This window comes from Bubalus kerabau, chromosome 8, assembly GCF_029407905.1.
Source record: "Bubalus kerabau isolate K-KA32 ecotype Philippines breed swamp buffalo chromosome 8, PCC_UOA_SB_1v2, whole genome shotgun sequence".
Classification (NCBI taxonomy): Eukaryota; Metazoa; Chordata; class Mammalia; order Artiodactyla; family Bovidae; genus Bubalus; species Bubalus kerabau.
Window position 1 is genome coordinate 85,103,016 of NC_073631.1, and position 26,222 is coordinate 85,129,237.

Genomic DNA, 26,222 nt, shown 5'->3' on the forward strand with positions numbered 1-26,222 from the left:
TAACTCCTTAAGGTCACTGTAAAAATGTGGGGAGATAATGTCCTGTGAGAGCTTATTGAGTTATATTCTGTAGGTACCCAGCCAATGTTAGTGATTTTCCCATATGGAAGGAATATAGGAAGGCAGGAAAGATGAATTCTTCACCACCATGAAGATGGTGGAAGGATTTTGATTATGATATAAACAGAGGGTATCTTCTATTTGGGGCAAAGGGAAGAGCATGAGAAAAACCATCTGTTCCTGTCAGTGTGGGTGTCAGATGCTTTTAAGGTTAAAACAATGGAAAACAAATGGAGAGGGGCAGAAAGTATTTCAGTTAATTTTTACTCCCAGGTTCACAAACAAATTTAGGAAAGAAAATTCCTGAAGTGAAATGTTCATCATTACCATCACCTCTTCTGCTTTCCCCTCTCCCCACCAAATTTTCATAAAATGATACTTTTCCAATCCTGTAAGACCCCTTCTTGCATCACAGATCATCTAGACATGACAATTTCCCAATAGCCCCAACATCTGATACCATCTGGTATATAAGACAACAACAGGTCACCAAAAATCAGACTCAATCTCCAACTTCTCAGGAAATGAAATAGAGATGTCCAAATTTCTTTTTTTTTAATTGAAGTATAGTTGATGTACAATATTATATACCTTCCAGGTGTACAATATAGTGATTCACAATTTTTAAGGTTATGGATAGTTATTATCAAATATTTATAGTTATTATAAAATATTGTTTATATTTCCCAATATGTCCTAAATTTCTTAATGACTAAAATCCTATGGATACTGAGAGATAAATACCATATAGGGAATCAACATAAAATAGAGGTTTTGGTTATCTGTTTTTCAGTAAATCTTCTGCAGTGTTTAAAGGGAGAAGAGATAATGTAGCTGAGGTCTGCAAGAATCAAGAGAAGAAAACATTCAAAAAGTCACCAGGAAGAATCCACTCCTGCTCAGTCTATTTCCACTGATGCCATCACAACATGCTGGTTTACTTCATTTCTGTACTACCTTCCTTTTCTCTCTGTTAAGACTTGTTCTTTCTCTTGCTAATTGTTTCTTCATTTGTTACAGTTTTAATTTTGTTTGTTTGTTTGTTTGTTTCTCTCCTACTCTTTGCTTTTTATTCTTCCGCTTTCTGGCCTAAATGTTTCTCCACTATTAATAGTTTATTTTTTTTCACCAGATCTCCCAACTCTTGTTCTTGTTACATGTCCACGTGACTTCAATCTTCTTCCTAGAGTATGAATCATGACAGAGCATCCTCTAGAGTATGCCTCACCATGTGGCTGTTTCAGGATTTTCAGGGCTGATGTAGGAACCAGGATAACAGTTAGACAAGAGATAGTATGGTGGAGTTATATATACATAGTCAAGGCATCTCATGGACCTTCTTTGTAGTCTTTAGTTCACTCTTTTGATTCATCTTGTACCTCTTTTTCAAGGTTAGGTTTTCCTGAAAATTTCATTTGGCACCATCAGCCTTTGAAATGAGCCATTCCCTTCTCTCTTTGCACTTTTCTCCCTAATATCACATTTTTGCCTCCACTTTTAAGTTTTGTAGATCATTTCTCTGGAATAGTGTTTTCAATCATTTTCCCTAAGCATTCTCAACATTAGATGAATTTTACTTCCACAGTTCCTTGAGCAGTATAGCGACTCTGTATACCCTGGGATCTTTTGTTGTTATTTTCATATTTCTGAGGAAATTGAAGACAGGAAAAATACCAAAAGCAGAATGAGTATTTTTAAAAGAGAACAGGGGGAAGAGGAAAACCTACACAACAAGACCTAGAGAGTATAGGATCCAGAGTGGTTTGGCTTGCTGAGCCAAACACCATCAGTCATGAGGACCTGTGATTTTTTTTTTTTTTTTTCACAACATAGCTTGGAATCATTATTTTTCCCTGAGAGACAATGACAAGATTTTGCCTTTAAACTGAGTAGCTAAGAAGTTCAACACCTTGTTGTCTGGGCAAGAATGGCCCGTGAATATACTGATGTACAATCAGAACTTCAGCCTTGTTACCTTTTCTACCAAGTGACCATCCTCAATAAAAACAGAAAAATCCAGGCAAGGGAGCCAAGATCCTTTAGTTTCCATTTTCCCCTTTCATGAAATGCTTTGGTTACAGTTATGCATTTTGGTCTTCCAGAATATATTTCTTCTGCCTGAACCTCCTTGGAAAAAGAGCATTAGAATGCGCTTGGATTTCACTGTACTATCTGCAGTTTTGCTGTCTGAGCCCAATGCTAACACAAAGTTTCTCATGAAAATTTTCCATGGTGGTGCAAACACACACTTTGTTTCCTTATAGAAGGCAATGGCACCCCACTCCAGTACACTTGCCTGGAGAATCCCAGGAACGGGGGAGCCTGGTGGGCTGCCGTCTGTGGGGTCTCACAGAGTCAGACACAACTGGAGTGACTTAGCAGCAGCAGCAGCAGCAACAATGCACTAAGGGGACTTTTTCCTCTTTACTTCATGGCTATAGCTCCACATGTATGTCAAAGCTAAATACAACTGTCCATTTATTCTGAATATCAGTAGGTTCACAGAATTTCTTCACCTGACTTCTATTGATTGATTGATTTTACTTTTCAGCAACACTACACAGTATGTGAGATTTTAGTTCCCTGACCAGGGATGAAAGCCACGCCCCCTGCAGTAGACACGTAGAAGAATCTTAACTGCTGGAGCTCCAGGGAAGTCCTGGTTCACAGCATTTTAACCCAAACCTGGTTCCACTTTTTCAAAGACAAGCACTTTTTAAATGATATCTGCAAAGAACTAGTTTTATTAAAAGAACTTCACATACAGCTCTAACTTTTCTATCCTGGCTTTCTCCATCATCATCAATAACCATAACCATAGTAAAAATAGAAAACATGGAGAGGGAGTCTCAAGCTATAATTCAGTCTGAGGACTCTAGAGGGTCCCTGAGACCCTTCTTGGGGGTCCGCAAGGTCAAAACTTTTTCACATAATAATAAACTGAGATTTGCCTTTTTCACTCTCGTTTTCTGAAGAGAGCACGTGGAATTTTTCCAAGGCTTCTTGATGTGTGATTTATAGCAGGTTGGATGCAGAAGCAGGTATGGTTCCAAGTCTCTTATAGAAAGCCAGATGTGTCCCAGGTGAACAAAAATGTAAAGTAATGCCACTCTTCTCACTAATTTTGGGGGGAAAATGAAGTTATTTTCTCATTTAAAAATTATATTATCATGTAATTATTTTAAATGACCTCATAAATAAACCTTTTTAAGGTTTCTTGGCTTTAATTTCTAATGTAGTAAATATTGATAAATATAACCCATAAACACAAAAGCTGAGGTGGGGGGATAGGTGCTAAACAATTTTATAATAGTGTCAAGAGGTCCTAAGATTAAAAAGTTTGTGAATGGCAGACATAATACAGTGTTTAATATATGCCATGTACTTCCCTAAAGCACTTTATATGCATTAACACATTTAATCCTCACATTGACCCTAGAAGGTAAATATTTTTATCTTGACTTTACAAATAAGGACACTGATTGCAATATTTTATTGGCTATTATATCTTCTTTGGGAAAATGTCTATTCAGGTCCTTTGTCTATTTTTAAATTGATTCAGTTTTTTGTCAAAATTCTTTATGTATTCTGGATATCAATCTGTTATTAGATCTATCACTTGCAAATATTTTTCTCATTCTGCAGGCTGTCTTTTGAGAATCTTTGCATTTATACTAGTCAATTAAATTCTGCAACTCAATAGCAAAAAAAAAAAAAAAAATCCAATTTAAAATGAGCAAAGGACCTGAATAGACATTTTTTCCCCCAAAGAATATATATGAATGGCCGACAAGTACATGATAAGGTGCTCGGGATCACTAATCATAAGGGAAATGCAAATGAAAACCACAATAAGATATCACGTCAGGTCCATTAGAATGGTTTTCATTAAAAAGACAAGAGGTAAATGCTGGTGAGGATGAGGAGAAAAGGGAAACTTTGTGCTCTGTTGGTGCAGCCACTGGAAAACAGTATGGAGAGTCATCAAAAATTAAAAATAGAACAACCACATGATGGAGCAATTCTACTTCTGGGAATGTATCTGCAGGAAATTAAATCATGATATTGAAGAAATATTTGTATCCCCATGTTCATTATTTACAGTAACCAAGATATTAAAGCAATCTAAGTGTCTATCAGTGGATGAACAAATATCTGGGTTTTACTCTAGAATACTCTAGCCAAGAAAGCAGAAAGGATTTAACAAAACAAGTCTGGTAGGGAGGATGTTTGTTGAAATTGGATGGTAACTTACTCAGAAGTTACTTGTTTTCTTTGATTTTGTATATTTCTGCAATTTTTCCTAATAAAAAGTAACAAAAGCAAAGTCTCTTAGCAAAGCACTAAATTTAAATAAAGACTAAAACTTTTCAAATAGACATATGAAAATGGTCACCTACAAAAGAGTTTTATTCTGAAATTTTAAATGGCAAGAAATCATGGGGAAATAAATGTCTATAATGTTGAAGAAAATCTAATGCAACTTACCCAGTAGAGAGATAAAAGCCAATAAAATATAATCCATTTAATAGGAAACAGGAAAGAAATAAAATATGAAAGAAACACAATGTAAGTATAAAGCAAAATATTCAAGTGTGAAATAAACTTGTATATTGAAAAGTTTAAAACACAAACCAGGCAACGTGGGAGGAAATTGGAACTATTTGCATTATGATGAGAATATAATTTGGAGAAAATTAATACTTTGTCAAATTGAAGAACTAAAGATGTGTATTGACCTTCAAATTGACCCTCTTGTAGAAGTCTACTCTGGAGAAAATCTCACATCCATATGTGCTTAAGGAAACATATAAACAGATATTTATTCCATAACCACTTACAATTGTGGAAGACATAGAAAATCTTCAGTAGGAGAATAGACAAACTGAGGTATATGTATACTATAGAATGCTATACAACAGTTTAATTGACCAAAATAGATCATCATGGAAAAACTTTTTAAAAGGTAGTATTTGGTTGAAAAAGAAAAAAAAAAAAGCTGCAATTTTAATGCATGTAACAGAAGCCGGGAGGACCCCATGCCCGAAGGGCGGCGGCCAAGAGGAGTTACCCCACATCCGAGGTCAGGGGCAGCGGCCAAGAGTACCAGACTGCAACGGCGCAGGAACGGCCGAGAGGAGCTACCCCGCGTCCGAGGTCAGGGGTGGCAGACGGGAGGAGATACCCCATGCCCCTAAGCCCGAGGCCAGGGGCGATGGGCGGGAGGAGCTACCCAATGCCCCCATGCCTGAGGCCAGGGGCAGTGGCCAGGAGGAGCAACCCCATGCCCAAGGCCAGGGGCGGTGGCCGGGAAGACCAACCCCACGTCCAAGGAGCCGTGGCTGCGTGGGTGCAGGAGGGCCTAGAGGAGCTATCCCACATTGAAGGTCAGGAAGGGTGGCAGTGAGGAGATACCCCTCGTCCAAGGTAAGAAGCAATGGCTGTGCTTTGCTGGAGCAGCCGTGAAGAGATACCCCACGCCCAAGGTAAGAGAAACCCAAGTAAGACAGTAGGTGTTGCAAGAGGGCATCAGAGGGCAGACACACTGAAACCATACTCACAGAAAACTAGTCAATCTAATCACACTAGGACCACAGCTTTGTCTAACTCAATGAAACTAAGCCATGCCCGTGAGGCAACCCAAGACGGGCAGGTCATGGTGGAGAGATTTGACAGAATGTGGTCCACTGGAGAAGGGAATGGCAAGTCACTTCAGTATTCTTGCCTTGAGAACCCCATGAACAGTATGAAAAGGCAAAATGATAGGATACTGAAAGAGGAACTCCCCAGGTCAGTAGGTGCCCAATATGCTACTGGAGATCAGTGGACAAATAACTCCAGAAAGAATGAAGGGATGGAGCCAAAACAAAAACAATACCCAGCTGTGGATGTGACTGGTGATAGAAGCAAGGTCCGATGCTGTAAAGAGCAATATTGCATAGGAACCTGGAATGTCAGGTCCATGAATCAAGGCAAATTGGAAGTGGTCAAACAAGAGATGGCAAGAGTGAATGTCGACATTCTAGGAATCAGCAAACTGAAATGGACTGGAATGGGTGAATTTAACTCAGATGACCAATATATCTACTACTGTGGGCAGGAATCCCTCAGAAGAAATGGAGTGGCCATCATGGTCAACAAAAGAGCCTGAAATGCAGTACTTGGATGCAGTCTCAAAAATGACAGAATGATCTCTGTTAGTTTCCAAGGCAAGCCATTCAATATAACAGTAATCCAAGTCGATGCCCCAACCAGTAACGCTGAAGAAACTGAAGTTGAACGGTTCTATGAAGACTTACAAGACCTTTTAGAACTAACACCCAAAAAGGATGTCCTTTTCATTATAGGGGACTGGAATGCAAAAGTAGGAAGTCAAGAAACACCTGGAGTAACAGGCAAATTTGGCCTTGGAATACAGAATGAAGCAGGGCAAAGACTGGTAGAGTTTTTCCAAGAAAATACACTGGTCATAACAAACACCCTCTTCCAACAACACAAGAGAAGACTCTACACATGGACATCACCAGATGGTCAACACTGAAATCAGATTGATTATATTCTTTGCAGCCAAAGATGGAGAAGCTCTATACAGTCAGCAAAAACAAGACCAGGAGCTGACTGTGGCTCAGACCATGAACTCCTTAATGCCAAATTCAGACTTAAATTGAAGAAAGTAGGGAAAACCACTAGACCATTCAGGTATGACCTAAATCAAATCCCTTATGATTATAGAGTGGAAGTGAGAAATAGATTTAAGGGCCTAGATCTGATAGATAGAGTGCCTGATGAACTATGGAATGAGGTTCGTGACATTGTACAGGAGACAGGGATCAAGACCATTCCCATAGAAAAGAAATGCAAAAAAGCAAAATGGCTGTCTGGGGAGGCCTTACAAATAGCTGTGAAAAGAAGAGAAGCGAAAAGCAAAGGAGAAAAGGAAAGATATAAACATCTGAATGCAGAGTTCCAAAGAATAGCAAGAAGAGATAAGAAAGCCTTCTTCAGCGATCAATGCAGAGAAATAGAGGAAAACAACAGAATGGGAAAGACTGGGGATCTCTTCAAGAAAATCAGAGATACCAAAGGAACATTTCATGCAAAGATGAGCTCGATAAAGGACAGAAATGGTATGGACCTAAGGGAAGCAGAAGATATTAAGAAGAGATGGCAAGAATACACAGAAGAACTGTACAAAAAAGATTTTCACGACCCAGATAATCACGATGGTGTGATCACTGACCTAGAGCCAGACATCCTGGAATGTGAAGTCAAGTGGGTGTTAGAAAGAATCACTATGAACAAAGCTAGTGGAGGTGATGGAATTCCAGTTGAGCTATTCCAAATCCTGAAAGATGATGCTGTGAACGTGCTGCACTCAATATGCCAGCAAATTTGGAAAACTCAGCAGTGGCCACAGGACTGGAAAAGGTCAGTTTTCATTCCAATCCCAAAGAAAGGCAATGCCAAAGAATGCTCAAACTACCGCACAATTGCACTCATCTCACACGCTAGTAAAGTAATGCTCAAAATTCTCCAAGCCAGGCTTCGGCAATATGTGAACCGTGAACTTCCTGATGTTCAAGCTGGTTTTAGAAAAGGCAGAGGAACCAGAGATCATATTGCCAATATCCGATGGATCATAGAAAAACCAAGAGAGTTCCAGAAAAACATCTATTTCTGCTTTATTGACTATTCCAAAGACTTTGACTGTGTGGATCACAATAAACTGTGGAAAATTCTGAAAGAGATGGGAATACCAGACCACCTGATCTGCCTCTTGAGAAATTTGTATGCAGGTCAGGAAGCAACAGTTAGAACTGGACATGGAACAACAGACTGGTTCCAAATAGGAAAAGGAGTACGTCAAGGCTGTATATTGTCACCCTGTTTATTTAACTTCTATGCAGAGTACATCATGAGAAACGCTGGACTGGAAGAAACACAAGCTGGAATCAAGATTGCTGGGAGAAATATCAATAACCTCAGATATACAGATGACAGCACCCTTATGGCAGAAAGTGAAGAGGAACTAAAAAACCTCTTGATGAAAGTGAAAGAGGAGAGTGAAAAAGTTGGCTTAAAGCTCAACATTCAGAAAATGAAGATCATGGCATCGGGTCCCACCACTTCATGGGAAATAAATGGGGAAACAGTGGAAACAGTGTCAGACTTTGTTTTTCTGGACTCCAAAATCACTGCAGATGGTGACTGCAGCCATGAAATTAAAAGACGCTTACTCCTTGGAAGGAAAGTTATGACCAACCTAGATAGCATATTCAAAAGCAGAGACATTACATTGCCAACAAAGGTTTGTCTAGTCAAGGCTATGGTTTTTCCTGTGGTCGTGTATGGATGTGAGAGTTGGACTGTGAAGAAGGCTCAGTGTTGAAGAATTGATGCTTTTGAACTGTGGTGTTGGAGAAGACTCTTGAGAGTCCCTTGGACTGCAAGGAGATCCAGCCAGTGCATTCTGAAGGAGATCAGCCCTGGGATTTCTTTGGAAGGAATGACGCTAAAGCTGAAACTCCAGTACTTTGGCCACCTCATGCGAAGAGTTGACTCATTGGAAAAGACTCTGATGCTGGGAGGGATTGGGGGCAGGAGGAGAAGGGGACGACAGAGGATGAGATGGCTGGATGGCATCACTGACTCAATAGACGTGAGTCTGAGTGAACTCCGGGAGTTGGTGATGGACAGGGAGGCCTGGCGTGCTGTGATTCATGGGGTCGCAAAGAGTCGGACACGACTGAACGACTGATCTGATCTGATCTGAACATCATCTAGACCATGTGAATTTTAAAAGCATAAAATAATATTATTAATACTTATTAATAATCACATTCATTGTAGTAAAGGTATAAAATCATGCATAGAAATGAAACACACCAAATTAAAGAATGTGATTATGTTAGGAAACAGGATTAGAAAGGGATGAGGGTGGCTTTAGCTGTTTTTACAATTCTTTTACTGTAAGATATGGCATCACCAACTCAATGGATATGGGTTTGGGTGGACTCCAGGAGTTGGTGATGGACAGGGAGGCCTGGTATGCTGCGGTTCATGGGGTCGCAAAGAGTTGGACACAACTGAGCGACTGAACTGAACTGAACTGAAGATATGTTTGAAAGAACAACCAAAAATGCAATTGTTTGTCTCTTCAATTTTTCATAGCTCTACTGGTTTCATTTTATTTCTTACTCTTTTGTCAAATACTCTTTGATGCTTTCATAGCATTCATGTTCCTTGAAATTTCCTTAAGATACTAGTACTATCAAAAATTATCTTTTCTTATTCTTCCAAAGAAGTACTTTTAATTGGTGGTTAACAGTCTACAGTCTCAAAATTCATTATTGCATACCTTTGTAGGATGATTGCATGGCTTCCACAAGGATTTATATCATTTTTGGTTTGTTCATGTTGAAATGGGGCCATTTCCATCCACAAACTTTCCATTTTCTTTATCTCCAGCTTTTCATCAAATAATTGAAAATAAAAATAGTGTGTTGGGACTTCCCTGGCCATCCAGCAGTTAAGGTTTCCTTCCCAATATTGTGGCCAGGGAAGAGGGGAGCTCAGGTTCCATTGCTGGTTGGGGAACTAAGATCCCACTTGCTGTGAGGCAAAAAAAAAAAAGAAAAAAATAGTGTGTAAACTCTCAATATCTCCCTACCGTCATATAGAAAATTATCTCCAGGCTGGATGTTTCCTAGTCTTCCCCTTGTTAATTTTTTATAACATGTGGCTTGTTCTGAGTCTTTTTTAAACCTTAAAAAACTTCTGTGTAATTCTAATACATTTCTTTCCAATCAGTTTGCTTTATTTTCTTCTGGAGGATAATTGTTAACTCCTTGATTAATATTTCACATTTGATTTCTCTCTCAGTTTTCCATTTTTATATTATTAGTTTTGGGATGTTCAGAAGTATTTTTCCTGGTTTTCTTTTTTTAACTTTTTAAATTGGAATATAGTCAATTGACAATGTTGTGATAGTTTCAGATTATCTGGAAGCATTTAAAATTCAAATTATCATCAGATTTTTATGCAAAATGAAGGAACGGTGTTAAGGTAATAGCTACAGTATTTATACCTTTGGCCAGTGTATTGTCCAAATTCTATGGGAACAACAGAGAGATATTTTCAGATGTACAGTTTCTGAATATATTTCACTACTAAACTCTTGATCAATACTCACTTGTAAAATGGGGATAATAATATCTACCTCATAGAGTTGTGAGAGCATTTAGTGGACACAGTATATATAATGTCCAAGTATATATTAGAGCTAGGTGCCAGTTAATAATATTCATTACTAATAAGAATTTACTGTATAGCACAGGGAACTCTACTCAATATTCCATAATGGCCTATATGTGAAAAGAGGTTTAAAAAGAGTGGATATATGTATATAAATAGGTGTGTGTAACTGATTCACTTTGCTGTACAGAAGAAGCTAACACAACATTGTAAGTCAACTATACTCCAATAAAAATAAATTTAAAATAATAATGGGAGGAGAACAAGATGGCGGAAGAGTAGGTGGATGTGGGGTACATCTCTCTCCAAGGATACATCACAAATACACCTTCAGACACAGAAATGCATGCAGAACACCAGCTGAGAGAAGACAGGGGAAAAGAATATACAGAACCACGCAAAACTTGGTAGGATGAAGGAACTAGGTGGGGAAACAGGAGTATTAGTAGGACTGGACCTGCCTTTGGTGGGTAGGGGAACTGAAGCAGGGGTCCGATCCCCACAGTGGGGCAATTGTCTGAGTCAGAGAAGAAACATTTAAGGCTGAGAGTGAAAGAGCTGATCTGTGGCAGCCTAAATGGAATGAGAATCAGACAGTCCTTGTAACAGCCATACTTAACCCAGACAGGGACCAGGATACCCTGAAAGGTGGAGTGGCTGGGAGCTGGAGTTTAGGGATTGTGGAGCGATCCCAGGGCGAGGGCTGTTGTTGATTGCAGAGAGACAGATCAAGGGGAGGTGAGGGAGGAGATTGTGATGGGAAATTCGTGTGCAGGAAAGCCGGGCAGCCATGGAAGCAAGGCGATACTGCTGAGTCACAAGTAAGGGATGGAGCCATCACCATAGCCTCTCTCTCCCCACACCCATCAGCAGCTGAATAATAGAGCAGGTGGCCCATCAAACGACGCACTAAACTACAGAGTACGACCCTACCCCAGGTGCTCCTTTAAGTAACTGATGTGCCGACTACAGAGTAGGACCCAGCCAGGGGAGCCCCTCTATGTGCCTGATGCACTTGACAATAGAGAATGACCCCAGGCAAGGGAGCCCTGTAAGTGCCTGAACAGGCGGAGCTACAGAGAAAGACTGGCCAAAGAGGCCTTATGATCGCCATCTACAAGAGGCTCCAAAAAAGACTCTGATAGGGCCATATTCCTGCAGCAGAGGCAGTCCGTGTCCCTGCACACTTGGCGCTGCTAGGGTCCCCACAAGCCAAGCAGCTGTGCCACTTTCACGCTCAACTCTCACGGGGACAGAGCTGGCACAGGCAAAAAAAGTCTTGTGTCTATGCACACAGGGTTGCTTCGGTAGTGTCCAACTCTTTGTGACCCTGTAGACTGTGGCCCACCAGGGTTCTCTGTCAGGGAGGAAGGTTCTCCAGGCAAGAATACTGGAGTATATATTGGTGAATACTGGTTACCACATACCCTTTTAGAGCACTATATTTCCTGCTGCCCTGGCTGCCAACTCCCCTGAGTACCTGATGCTGCAAGAATACCTGTGACCCAAACAGCTGCACCATCTCCACACCCGGTCCTCACAGGGGCAAACCCAAGTTCTCCAGGGCAGCCTCAGGAGCAAACCCCAGAGGATGACCCACATGCAAGAGAATGAAACCACAATTGAAACCCATGGGCAGTGTGGCTAAGGAAGAAGACCCAAAACCTTCCCACCAGCAGTACCAGCTGCGGATTAAATCCACACAATCAACTAGGCACTCTGTGTCTATGGAATATAAAAGGTCATTGAGAGCTCCCACAAAAGAAGAAAAGGCACTAGTTCTGACAGCTGTGGACATTGGAAGCAAGAACACGTAGGAGTAGGGCCAGATTAGAATCTGAGCTGCCCCCACAGCAGGTCCAGAGATCATCAGCACAGCGTTGGAGGGCATCCTAGGGAGGTGAGGTGGACTGTGACTCCCAGCGAGGGAAAGGACTCTGACAGCAGTGACTCAAGAAAAACATTTATTATTCTTATGTTTCGACTTGTTCTGTAGATTCTTTTGGATTTTTTTCTTTTTTCTTTTCCCTCTCTGCGACCCCCACCCCCACCCCCTGTTGTAGTTGTCGATTTTATTGGCACTATGAAATCTAATTAAGCTTTTGAGAGCTATTTCCCCCCTCAGTCACATTTTTTATCACTGTTAGAAACCTCTGCCTCTACATTGGGCTTTTGCAGTTCTGTGGAGTTTTCCTTTTTTCTTTCTTCTCTGGTTTTTTTTTTTTTTTTCTCTTTTTTATAATTTTATCTTTAATTTTTATTTTATTTTTTTATTGTGTTTTTTTAATTTTTAAAAAATCTATTATATTTTTTCTACATTTATTCCTTTGTTTGCCTTTCCTACTGTTCTTTTCCCCTTGCAGTTAGTCTTTAATGTATATAAATCTTTATCTACCTCTAACTTCCATATTTATTTTTTCTTTCTTTTCTTTCTTTCCTTTCCTTTCAACATATTTGTTAGTTTTGTTTTCATTGCTTTATTCCCCACTTGGCATTTTGCTTGAGTTTTGTTTTCTAGTTTGTACTTTAGTTCGTTTTTTTCTTAACTGGTAAATATAATTTTTGATTTCCTTTGTTTGCTGGATCAATCTACTGTAGTTTACTTTTGTTGGACTGTTTTCACTTTGCTCATGGGTGTATATGTATATGTGTATATTCCAGTATTTTAATTATTATTTGCCTGGTTTTGTAACTGCCATTTGTCTGGGGTTCATCTTTGGTTTCTCGTTTTTGGATATTTGTTTTACTCTCACTTAATGCCATAACAAACCACTTGTGAAATCTTTGTTCCTGACCAGAGATCAAGCCCTGAGCCTGTGGATTGGGAGCACTGACTCCAAGACCCTAGACTACCAGAGAATAACCCTAGGGAGTATCAAATAGTGAGAACTCATACAGAGGAAACCACTTGAATACAAGACCCCGCATCACCCAACAACCAGTAGGACCCTGTGTGGGATGCATCATCTAAACAACAAACAAAACAAAAATATAAACCCAATCATCAGCAGACAGGATTACCACCTCACTCAGCCTTGCCATCAGAGGAAAAATAAACAAACAAACGAACAAAAACTCAGCACAAATCTCACTCTATACAAAGGTTACACAAACTACTGGACCAACCTTAGGAGGGGGAAAAATCAGAAGGAAGAAAGATTTCAACCTTGAAGTCTGGGTAAAGGAGACCTCAAACCCAATAAGTTAAAAAAATAATAATAATGAAAAGGCAGAGAAGTACTACACAAATGAAGGAACAAACTGCAAACACAGAAGTCCAAACAAATGAAGAGGAAATAGGCAAACTACCTGAAAAAGAATTCAGAACAATAGTAGTAAAGATGATCAAAAACCTTGAAAATAAAGTGGAGAAAATGCAAGAATCAATTTAACAAAGACCAGGAAGAATTAAAGAGTAAACATACAGAAACAAACAACACAATTACTGAAATTAGAAATACTCTAGAAGTAATCAATACCAGAATATCTGGAGCAGAAGGACGAATCAGTGAACCGGAAGATAAAATGGTGGAAATAACTTCTAAAGAGCAGAATAAAGTAAAAAAAAATAAAAAGAACTGAGGACAGTCTCAAAGAGCTCTGGGACAATATCAAGTACACCAACATTCGAATTATAGGGGTCCCAGAAGAAGAGAAAAAGAAAGGGTATGAGAAATTTTTTGAAGAGATTATAGTTGAAAATTTTGCCAACATGGAAAAGGAAACAGTCAATCAAGTCCAAGAGACACAAAGAGTCCCATACAGGATAAACCCAAAGAGAAACATGCCAAGACACATACTAATCAAATGAACAAAGACTAAACACAAAGAAAGAATATTAAAAACAGCAAGGCAGAAGCAACAAGTAAAATACAAGGGAAACCCCATATGCTTAACAGCTGATCTTTCAGCAGAAACTCTACAGGCCAGAAGGGAATGGCAGGATATATCTAAAGTATTGAAAGGAAAAAATCTATAATCAAGATTACAGTACTGAGCAAGGATCTCATTCAATATTGATGGAGAAATAAAAAGCTTTTCAGGTAAGCAAAAGTTAAGAGAATTCAGTACCACCAAACCAACTGTACAACAAATGTTAAAGGGACTTATATAGTCAAGAAATACAGGAGAAGAAAAAGATCTACAAAATCAACCCCAAACAATTAAGAAAATGGCAATGGGAACATATATATCAATAATTACTTTAGATGTAAATGGATTAAATGCACCAACCAAAAGACACAGACTGGCTGAATGGATACAAAAATGAGACCCATATATATGCTGTCTACAAAAAAACCCACTTCAGACCATAAGACACATATAGACTGAAAGTGAGAGGATGGAAAAATATATTCCATGCAAATGGGAAGCAAAAGAAAGCTGGAGTAGCAATCCTGATATCAGACAAAATAGGCCTTAAAATAAACAAGATTACAAGGCATAAGGAAGGACATTACATAATGATCAAGGGATCAATTCAAGAGGAAGACATAACAATTATAAATATCTATGCACCCAACATAAGGAGCACCTCAATACATAAGACAAACACTAACAGACATAAAAGGAGAAACTGACAGTAACACAATAATAGTAGGAGTCTTTAACACAGCACTCACACCAATGGACAGATCATCAAAACAGAAAATTAATAAGGAACACAAGTCTTAAATTATATGTTAGATGAGATGGATCTCATTGATATCTTCAGGACATTCCATCCAAATGCAGAAGAATCCACCTTCTTCTCAAGTGCACATGGAACATTCTCCAAGATAAACCACATCTTGGATCACAAATTAAACCTCAGTAAATTTAAGAAAATTGAAATAATATCAAGCATCTTCTCTGACCACAATGCTATGAGGAGAGATATTAATTACAAGAAAAAAACTATAAGAAACACAAACACATAGACATTAAACAACACGTTTCTAAATAACCAACAGGTTACTGAAGAAATCAAGAGAAATCAAAAAATTTCTAGAAACAAATGACAATGAAAACAGGACAACTCAAAACCTAGTGGAGGCAGCAAAAGCAGTTCTAAGAGGGACGTTTATGGCAATACAATTCTACCTCAAGTAACAAGAAAAACATAGAATAGACAACCTAACTTTACACCTAAAACAACTGTAAAAAGTAGAACAAAAAAAAACCCCAAAATTAGTAGAAGGAAAGAAATCATAAAAATAATGGCAGAAATAAATGAAAAAGAAATTAAAGAAACAATAGTAAAGATTAGTAAAACTAAAAGCTTTGAGAAGATAAACAAAATTGACAAGCCTATAGCCAGACTCATCAAGAAAAAAAGAGAGAAGAATCAAATAAAAAAAATTCAGAAATGAAAAAGGAAAGGTTACAACAGACAATGCAGAAATAAAAAGGATTATGAGACTATTATGAACAACTATATGGCAATAAAATAGATAACCTGGAAGAAATGGACAGATTCTTAGGAAAAGTTCAATCTTCCAAGACTGAACCAGTAAGAAATAGAAATTATGAATTACAATTACATATGAATTACATATGAACCCAATTACAAGGACTGAAACTGAACCTGTGATCAAACATCTCCCAAAAGACAAAAAAGCCCAGGACCAGATGGCTTCACAGGAGAATTTGATCAAACATTTAGAGAAGAGCTAATGCCTATCTTTCTAAAACTCTTTCAAAAAATTACAGAAAAAGAACACTTCCAAACTCATTCTATGAGGCCACCATTACCCTGATACCAAAACCAGACAAAGACAGCACAAAAAAGAAAAGAATTACAGGCCAATATCACTGATGAACATAGATGCAATAATCCTCAACAAAATGTTAGCAGACAAAATTCAGCAACACATCAAAAAGCTCATACACCATGATCAAGTTGTGTTTATTCCAGGAATGCAAGGATTCTTCAATATATGTAAATCAATGTGATACACTATATTAACAAATTGAAAGGTAAAAACCATACGATCATCTCAATAGATGCAGAGAAAACCTTTGACAAAATTCAGCACCCATTTACAATCAAACCTCTTCAAAAAATGGGCATAGAAGGAACCTACCTCAACATAGTAAAGGCCATATATGGTAAGGCTACAACAAACATTATTCTCAATGGTGAAAACTGAAAGCATTCCCTCTAAGATCAGGAACAAGACAAGGGTGTCCACTTTCACCTTTATTATTCAACATAGTTCTGGAAGTCTTAACTATAGCAATCAGAGAAGAAAAAGAAATAAAAGGAATCTAGATCAGAAAAGAAGAAGTAAAGTTCTCGCTGTTTGCAAAGCCATGATACTGTATGTAGAAAACCCTAAAGATAGTATCAGAAAATGGCTAGAGCTAATCAGTTAATTTACCAAAGTTGCAGAATACAAAATCAATACACAGAAATCACTTGCATATCTATATACTAACAATGAAAATACAGAAAGAAATTAAGGAATCAATCTCATAATCCATTGCAACAAAAATAATTAAATATTTAGGAATAACTTACCTAAGGATACAAAAGAACTGTACACAGAAAATTATAAGACACAAATGAAATCAAAAGATGACATAAACAGTTGGAGAGATATTCCATGTTCCTGGGTAGGAAGAATCAATATTGTGAAAATGACTATATTACCAAATGCAATCTACAGATTCAATGTGTGATCCTTATCAAATTACAAATGGCATTTTTCACAGAACTAGAACAAAACATTTCACAATTCATATGGAACTATGGACCCTGAATAGCCAAAGCAGTCTTGAGAAAGAAGAATGGAGCTGGAAGAATCAACCTTCCTGACTTCAGATTATACTACAAAGCTACAGTCATCAAGACAGCATGGTACCAGCACAAAAACAGAAATATAGACCAGTGGAACAAGATAGAAAGCCCAGAAATAAACTCATACACCTATTGGTACCTTATTTTTGACAAAGGAAGCAAGAATATACAGTGGGGCAAAGACAGCCTCTTCAATAAACAGTGCTGGGAAAACTGGACAGCTATATGTAAAAGAATGAAATTAAAACACTTCCTAACACCATACACAAAGATAAACTCGAAATGGATAAAATACCTAAATGTAAGACCAGAAAATATAAAACTCTTAGAAGAAAACATAGGCAGAACACTCGATGGCATAAATCAAAGCAAGATCCTCTATGATCCATCTCCTAGAATAACAGAAATAAAAACAAAAGTAAACAAGTGGGACCTAATTAAAAGCTTTTGCACAGCAAAGGAAACTATAAGCAAGATGGAAAAAAAAAAAAACCCCTCAGAATGGGAGAAAATAATAATAAATGAAACAAGTGACAAAGGATTAATTTCCCAAATATACAAGCAGCTCATACAACTCAATGCCAGAAAAATCAAACAACCCAATCAAAAAGTGGGAAAAAGACCTAAACAGATATTTCCTCAAAGAAGACATAGAGATGGCTAATAAACACATCCATAGATGCTCAACATCGCTATTCAGTTCAGTCACTCAGTCATGTCCAACTCTTTGTGACCCCATGGACTGCAGCATGCGAGGCTTCCCTGTCCATCACCAACTCCTGGAGCTTACTCAAACTCATATCCATCAAGTTGGTGATGCCATCCAGCCGTCTCATCCTCTGACATGCCCTTCTCCTCCTGTCTTCAATCTTTCCCAGCTCAAGGTCTGTTCCAGTGAGTCAGTTCTTCACATCAGGTGGCCAGAGTACTGCTGTTTCAGCTTCAGCATCAGTCCTTCCAATGAATATTTGGGACTGATCTCCTTTAGGATGGACTGGTTGAATCTCCTTGCAGTCCAAGGGATTTTGAAGAGTCTTCTCCAATACCACAGTTCAAAAGCATCAATTCTCTGGCGCTCAGCTTTCTTTATAGTCCAACTCGCACATCCATACATGACTACTGGAAAAATTATAGTTTCGACTAGATGGACCTTTGTTGGCAAAGTAACGTCTTTGCTTTTTAATGTGCTGTCTAGGTTGGTCATAGCTTTTCTTCCAAGGAGCAAGCGTCTTTTAATTTCATGGCTGCAGTCACCATCTGCAGTGGTTTTGGAGCCCAAAACAATAAAGTCTGACACTGTTTCCACTGTTTCCCCATCTATTTCCCATGAAGTGATGGGACCAGATGCCATGATCTTCGTCTTCTGAATGTTGAGCTTTAAGCCAACTTTTTCACTCTCCTCTTTCACTTTCATCAAGAGGCTTTTTAGCTCCTCTTCACTTTCTGCCATAAGGGTGGTGTCATCTGCATATCTGAGCTTCCAGATGTTCAAGCTGGTTTTAGAAAAGGCAGAGATACCAGAGATCAAATTGCCAACATCCGCTGGATCATCGAAAAAGAAAGAGAGTTCCAGAAAAACATCTACTTTATTGACTATGCCAAAGCCTTTGACTGTGTGGATCACAATCAACTGTGGAAAATTCTGAAAGAGACGGGAATACCAGACCACCTGACCTGCCTGTTGAGAAACCTATATGCAGGTCAGGAAGCAACAGTTAGAACTGGACATGGAACAACAGACCGGTTCCAAATAGGAAAAGGAGTACGTCAAGGCTGTATACTGTCACCCTGCTTATTTAACTTCTATGCAGAGTACATCATGAGAAACGCTGGGCTGGAAGAAGCACAAGCTGGAATCAAGATTGCCAGGAGAGATATCAATAACCTCAGATATGCAGATGACACCACCCTTATGGCAGAAAGTGAAGAGGAACTAAGCGCAGGCGGCTGCGACGGTGCACAAGCACGGCGGAGAGGAACTACCCCACGTCTGAGGTCAGGGGCAGAGGCCGAGAGTGCCAGGCTGCGACAGCGCAGGAGCAGCCGAGAGGACCTATGTCCGTGGTCAGGGGTGCCGGCCGAGAGGAGCTACCGGGCAGACAAGGTCAGGGGCGGCGGCCGAGAGGAGCAACCCCACGTCCAGGGAGCGGTGGCTGCATGGTCGCAGGAGGGCATAGAGGAGCTACTCCACATTCAAGGTCATGAGGGGCAGCAGTGAGGAGGTACCCCTCATCCAAGGTAAGGAGCAGGGGCTGCGCTTTGCTGGAGCAGCCGTGAAGAGATACCCCACGCCCAAGGTAAGAGAAACCCAAGTAAGACGGTAGGTGTTGCAAGAGGGCATCAGAGGGCAGACACACTGAAACCATACTTACAGAAAACTAGTCAATCTAATCACAGCCTTGTCTAACTCAGTGAAACTAAGCCATGCCCTGTGGGGCCACCCAAGATGGGAGGGTCATGGTGGAGAGGTCTGACAGAATGTGGTCCACTGGAGAAGGGAATGGCAAACCACTTCAGTATTCTTGCCTTGAGAACCCCATGAACAGTAAGAAAAGGCAAAATGATAGGATACTGAAAGAGGAACTCCCCAGGTCAGTAGGTGCCCAATATGCTACTGGAGATCAGTGGAGAAATAACTCCAGAAAGAATGAAGGGATGGCGCCAAAGCAAAAAAAAAACTTACATTACCATATGTAAAATGGATAGCCAATGGGAATTTGCTGTATGACTCAGGAAACTCAAACAGGGGCTCAGTATCAATCTAGAGGAATAGGATGGGACAGAAGTTGGGAGGGAGGTTCAAAAAGGAGAGGATATGTGTATACCTATGGCTGATTCATGTTGAAGTTTGACAGGAAACAACAAAATTCTGTAAAGCAATTATCCTTCAGTAAAAAATAAATTAAAAAATAATAATGAATAATAATAATGTTTATTAGTGGGAGTTTGAAAATAGGGGACAGAAGATGAATGATGAGAGGACAGGAGAGAGAGAGGAGAGGACAGGTGCATTACTTGATGCATCTGGGTAAGAGGTGCTTCTCTGTTGGGTCAGTGGTAAAGAATCAGCCTGTCATGCAGGAGATATGAGTTTGATTCCTGGGTCATGAAGATCCCCTGGGAAAAGGAAACGGTAACCCACTCCAGTATTCTTGCCTGGGAAGTCCCATGGACAAAGTAGCCTGGTGGGTTACAGTCCATGAGGTCACAAAAGAGTCGGACATGACAGCCACTAAACAACAACAACAAGATTAGTAAGACACTGGCATTGAATTGAAAAAATTGAGGCATCGTAAGAAGGTACATTCAGCCTTATGCTTTCCATTTTTTACTATGTGAGGCTGAAATGAACTCATTACTACCCCCACCTTCCTGCACAGCTTTTCCCTTTTACATACCCAAAACTTCAGGAAACAAGCACATACTCCTCATTTGCTGAATAGCATTTTGAAGGATGGAAGAGTTAAGGAGAAGACTGTCTGTTTTAAGAACTCAGAGTCATAGGTAACATGTGTGTGTGTTAGTCACTCTGCCATGTCCAACTCAAGTGACCTGATGGACTGTAGCCCACCAGCCTCTTCTGTCCATGGAATCTTCTGTCCAAGTAAGAATACTGAAGTGGGTAGCCATTCCCTTCTTCAGGGAATCTTCCCTACCCAGGGATCAAACCTGGGTCCTCTGCATTGCAGGCAGATTCTCTCCTACCTGAAACACCATAGGTAACTTGGATGAATGCAAAGTTCTGAAAAGTTTTACAGATCTTAGTAAAACCATACAGTGTCCACACACCAGTCTGATGAGACCTTGTAATAGGAAAGAAACTTATATTCTATTACAAAATGATCACTAAAGGAATGTTGCCTATCAACTTAAGTGTGTAACGACCCACCCCTGGGAACCCTGCCTCCCAAGTGATGAGCATTAAGCTAAAATACTTTTATTTAACTCACAGGAATCATCCTGACTGGGCCATGTGAATGACTCATGGCTGGGAGAATTAACACATCCCCTCTGAAGGCCGACCTGAACCCAGAAGTGTTTGACTTTTCTCCCTCGTCTTTTAGTATAAAGGAAGCCTGAATTCTAACTCGAGGAAGATGGTTCCTTAGGGCATTAGTCTGCCATTTTCTTGGTCTGCCAGCATCCCAATACAGTCACTATTTTTTCATCCAAGGTCATGTGGTGAGTAGTATGAATCAGTAACAAATTTTGGTGAAGTCAGCGAGGAGGCTTGCTACTCATGGCTAGTTGGCCCCCAATTGGGGGATTTTCAGGTAGAAGCTGCCAGGAACACTTGTTCTGAGTATCTTCCCTTCAAAATTCCCCAAAGCTTAAATTATTCATAATAGCCCACATCTGAGTACCCTGCCTCCCAATGAGCTTTAAGGTGAAATACATTTATGTAGCCTACGGGAAACATTCTGAGCAGACCCACCTGTGAAACGCTGTAGGAATGAAGAAATTAACATATTCCCTCTGGAGTCTGAACAGAACCATGACTTCACTCCTTCTGCTTTTAGTATAAAAGAAGTTTAAATTCTGACTTGGAAGATGGCTCTTTAGGGCACTAGTCCACCATCTTCTTGATCTGCTGGCTTTTTAAATAAAGTGGCCCAACGACTTGTCTCTCAATTTATTGGCCTGTCATGTGGCCAGCTGTATGAGTTTGGACAACAATCCTAACAAGATCTTAAGGGACTGTGTTAGCTCTACTGACATCTAGTTTTGCAACTTGCTTTTAGCTTTTAATACAGATGACAAAAACAACTACTTAAGAGAGATGGTACATAAGAAATAAGTATAATATGGATCTAAAAGCTTTTACTATTCCAGCAAAAACTGAAGACTTTGAATAAGAGAAATAAAATCATGCTAAAGATACCCTACACAGTCAACAGGTGCAATCTCATGGTTCATGTTAATAGAAAAATACAAGTTTACTCCTACAAGACATTAGACTGCTCCACTATCTTAATGATATCTTACCAAAAGGGTCTAGAGACCTAGAAGGATCAGGAACCCTAGATGCCTGATGACCCACAGGGGTGCCTGATACAGTCATACAACTAACACCTTGAAGACAGGCTAAACCAGAAATTATGGTTTGCCATGACTTTAAGAAAAAAGAAATGCTGGCTATATAGAAAAAGGGAAAACTAAGAGCTTGAAACCTGTTGCTTTTGAAGAGTAAGATGGAAAGGGACAGTTTTCATTATAAGCCTTTATTACTATTTGACTTTTTAACTATGAGCCCATACATATTGTGATGAAAACAAAAATTAATTTGAAAAGTAATTGTTTTTATAGTATATTAACAAAATTAAAAATTAATCTCATCTTTGTAAAACATTCAATAGAAAAATTTTGAGAGCAGAAATTAAAATCTCTTTTTAAAATCTTTTTCATTTTATGCAGTCTCTCTAGACATATGACAAACACATCATTGGGTAATTCTTGCTTTGCATGCCATTTGTTTCTTCACAGATTTCAGACAAGAGGGTGTTCGCTAAATTATATTTATGATTCTGTAAAACACAAGTGCAGCCTCTGTTGAAACCTAGGTAGTATGCTCAATGTGGATGATGGATTCATTGCTGCTATTTAGAGGGACAACATTGTTTAGGACTTAAAAACATTTGGTACTTTATTGCTTATTTAGGTTTTGCAAAAAGTGTGGAATTGCTATGGGCTCCCCAGGTTGCACTAGTGGAAAAGAACCAGCCTTGCCAATGCAGGAGACATAAGAGACATGGGTTCTATCCCTGGGTCGTGAAGATGCCCTGGAGGAGGGCATGGCAATCTACTCCAGCATTCTTGCCTGGAGAATCCCATAGGCAGAGGAGCCTGGTGGGCTATAGTTAATAGGGTGGCAAAGCGTTGGACACAACTAAAGCATCTTAGCACTTTTGTAACAAAAACTAATAGTTTGGCAGGTTTCTTAAAAAGTTAAAAATCTATCCTTTCTATAGCACAATCTCTATACTCAATGTTAGCATCATTACCACTACCAGTCAGCTGACTGATGGGCAGCTAATGACCTACTTTGCAATAAGTACATGCTCAGACGAGTCTGACTCTTGTGACCCCATGGGCTGTAGCCTACCAGGCTACTCTGTCCACAGCATTTCCCAGGCAAGAATACTGGAGTGGGTAGCCATTTCCTTCTCCAGGTGATCTTCCCCACCCAGGGATCAAACCTGTGTCTCCTGCAATGGTAGGCAGATTCTTTACCACTGAGCCAACTGGGAAGCCCACTTTCCAACATCAGTCAGTTCAGTTCAGTTCAGTCACTCAGTTGTGTCCAACTCTTTGCGACCCCATGAATCGCAGCACGCCAGGCCTCTCTGTCCATCACCAACTCCCGGAGTTCACTGAGACTCATGTCCATCGAGTCAGTGATGCCATCCAGCCATCTCATCCTCTGTCGTCCTCTTCTCCTCCTGCCCCCAATCCCTCCCAGCATCAGAGTCTTTTCCAATGAATCAATTCTTCACTTGAGGTGGCCAAAGTATTGAAGTTTCATCTTCAGCATCAGTCCTTCCAAAGAACACCCAGGACTGATCTCCTTTAGAATGGACTGGTCGGATCTCCTTGTAGTCCAAGGGACTCTCAAGAGTCTTCTCCAACACCACAGTTCAAAAGCATCAATTCTTCAACACTGAGCCTTCTTCACAGTCCAACTCTCACATCCATACACGACTACTGGAAAAACCGTAGCCTTGATTAGACGGACCTTTGTTGGCAACGTAATGTCTCTGCTTTTGAATATGCTATCTAGGTTGGTCATAACTTTCCTTCCAAGGAGTAAGCGTCTTTTAATTTCATGGCTGCAGTCACCATCTGCAGTGATTTTGGAGCCCCAAAAAATAAAGTCTGACACTGTTTCCACTGTTTCCCCATCTATTTCCCATGAAGTGATGGGACCAGATGCCATGATCTTCGTTTTCTGAATGTTGAGCTTTAAGCCAACTTTTTCACTGTCCTCTTTCACTTTCATCAAGAGGCTTTTTAGTTCCTCTTCACTTTCTGCCATAAGGGTGGTGTCATCTGCATATCTGAGGTTATTGTTATTTCTCCTGGCAATCTTGATTCCAACATACCAATGCTTAACTCCCTGTTTAGATGAAGAGTTCTTGCTAGGGTTCAGAAACTTCTTGATGAGGTGTGTTGCTTTTTCATTACAATAGTACAGAGCTTTTAAATACCTTTAAGAGCTTTGTGACCATCCTGTTTTCAGTCTGGTGATGTCTCAGCCACTTGGTGATATGACCTTTCAGATATGCTTTATAAAGATGTGAACTCTCGGGTAAGGTAAATTACCTCTTATCAACCTTAAAAACAAAATAGCCAGTTACTTGACTAGCAAAATCAGTCTACTAGGGACTAGAAGAGGAATGGTAATTTGGGATATGCAAACCATGGCATATCACAGGCAAATCCGGAGTACAAAGAAGAATGTTGTCTTATAAAGGAAAGGAGGAAGTTGGGAGGAGCTATTTTGAATGAGAATTCATTAGAGAGTGGGAGTTCAGAGTAGCAGCTTCTCATACATGAAGGTGAAGTGAAAGTCACCCAGTCTTGTCTGACTCTTTGCGACCCCATGGACTATACAGTCCATGGACCTCTCTAGGTCAAAATACTAGAGTGGGTACCCTTTCCTTCTCCAGGGGATCTTCCCAACCCAGGGATCAAACCCAGGTTTCCTGCATTGCAGGCAGATTCTTTACCAGCTGAACTACAAGGAAAGCCCAGAGGCTTCTCATAGGGCTTAGCTAAGAGAAAATCTTTCTTCATGCTGGGGTGTGAAAAGCAAGCTTCTTCCTGTTGTGGAATACAAGTGGAATGTGGCAGGGCTTAAGATTGCCCCCTGCGGGACTTCCCAACTCCATTTAAATGAGGCCTCCTTCTTTTCACACCATAAAAAATATATGTGTGTGTGTATATATATGTAATGTATGTATTGTGTGCATATATATATATACACACACATTTTATATATATATACACACTTTTTTAAAAGAAAAAGGATAGACTTTTCTTGGAGTTAGGGGAAAAGCAAGAACAAAATATCTCTCAATGTGAAGAGTCAGGTTTTATATATATATATAATGTATGTAGTGTGTGTGTGTGTGTATATATATATATATATATATATAGGTATACATGTGTATATATATATATATATATATATATATATATAAGCATTACTTTGCCAACAAAGGTCCGTCTAGTCAAGGCTATGGTTTTTCCAGTGGTCATATATGGATGTTAGAGTTGGACTGTGAAGAAAGCTGAGCGCCGAAGAATTGATGCTTTTGAACTGTGGTGTTGGAGAAGACTCTTGAGAGTCCCTTAGACTGCAAGGAGATCCAACCAGTCCATTTTGAAGGAGATCAGCCCTGGGATTTCTTTGGAAGGAATGATGCTAAAGCTGAAACTCCAGTACTTTGGCCACCTCATGCGAAGAGTTGACTCATTGGAAAAGACTCTGATGCTGGGAGGGATTGGGGGCAGGAGGAGAAGGGGATGACAGAGGATGAGATAGCTGAATGGCATCACCGACTCAATGAACGTGAGTCTGAGTGAACTTCGGGAGTTGGTGATGGACAGGGAGGCCTGGTGTGCTGTGATTCATGGGGTTGCAAAGAGTCGGACACGACTGAGCGACTGAACTGAACTGAACTGAATGTAGTATATATACATTTATATAAATGTATATATTTTATACAAATGTAGTATATATACATTTATACAAATGTATATATACATTTGTATTTATACAAATGTAGTATATACATTTATATATATATATATATATATATATATAATGTAGTATATATGTATAATGTAGTATCTTTTAAAAAGAAAAGGAATAGGAGCCTTTCCATAGAGTCAGGGGAAAAGCAAGAACAAAATCTCTCAATGTGAAGGGTCAGGTTGCCCTGTACAGAAGCTTAAGTTGTACACTGTACAACTCCAGACTATAATGAGATTAGTGTTCCCAGAGATTTACAATGCATGTTCCTGCAATGTCAAGTAAAGACAATAAACCCACAGATTACCAATGATATGCTTTCACTTAACATACAAAGGTATTTTCAATAGTAAAAACCACATAAAGTTTTTA

At 39.5% G+C, this 26,222-nt stretch overlaps 1 long non-coding RNA gene across 2 annotated transcripts; it reads right to left on the bottom strand.

The window, feature by feature from the left end:
* Positions 1-829: 829 nt before the first annotated feature.
* On the bottom strand, positions 830-22,351 carry LOC129658605 (uncharacterized). 2 transcript variants are annotated; one of them, XR_008717441.1, is made up of 3 exons: positions 21,531-22,351; positions 9,419-9,672; positions 830-3,178 (listed from the first exon to the last, which is right to left on the bottom strand). It is a non-coding gene; the product is annotated as an uncharacterized LOC129658605 (long non-coding RNA). The 2 variants fall into 2 exon arrangements; XR_008717440.1 differs by lacking the exon at positions 21,531-22,351 and adding an exon at positions 20,494-20,693.
* Between the last annotated feature and the right edge of the window lie 3,871 nt (positions 22,352-26,222).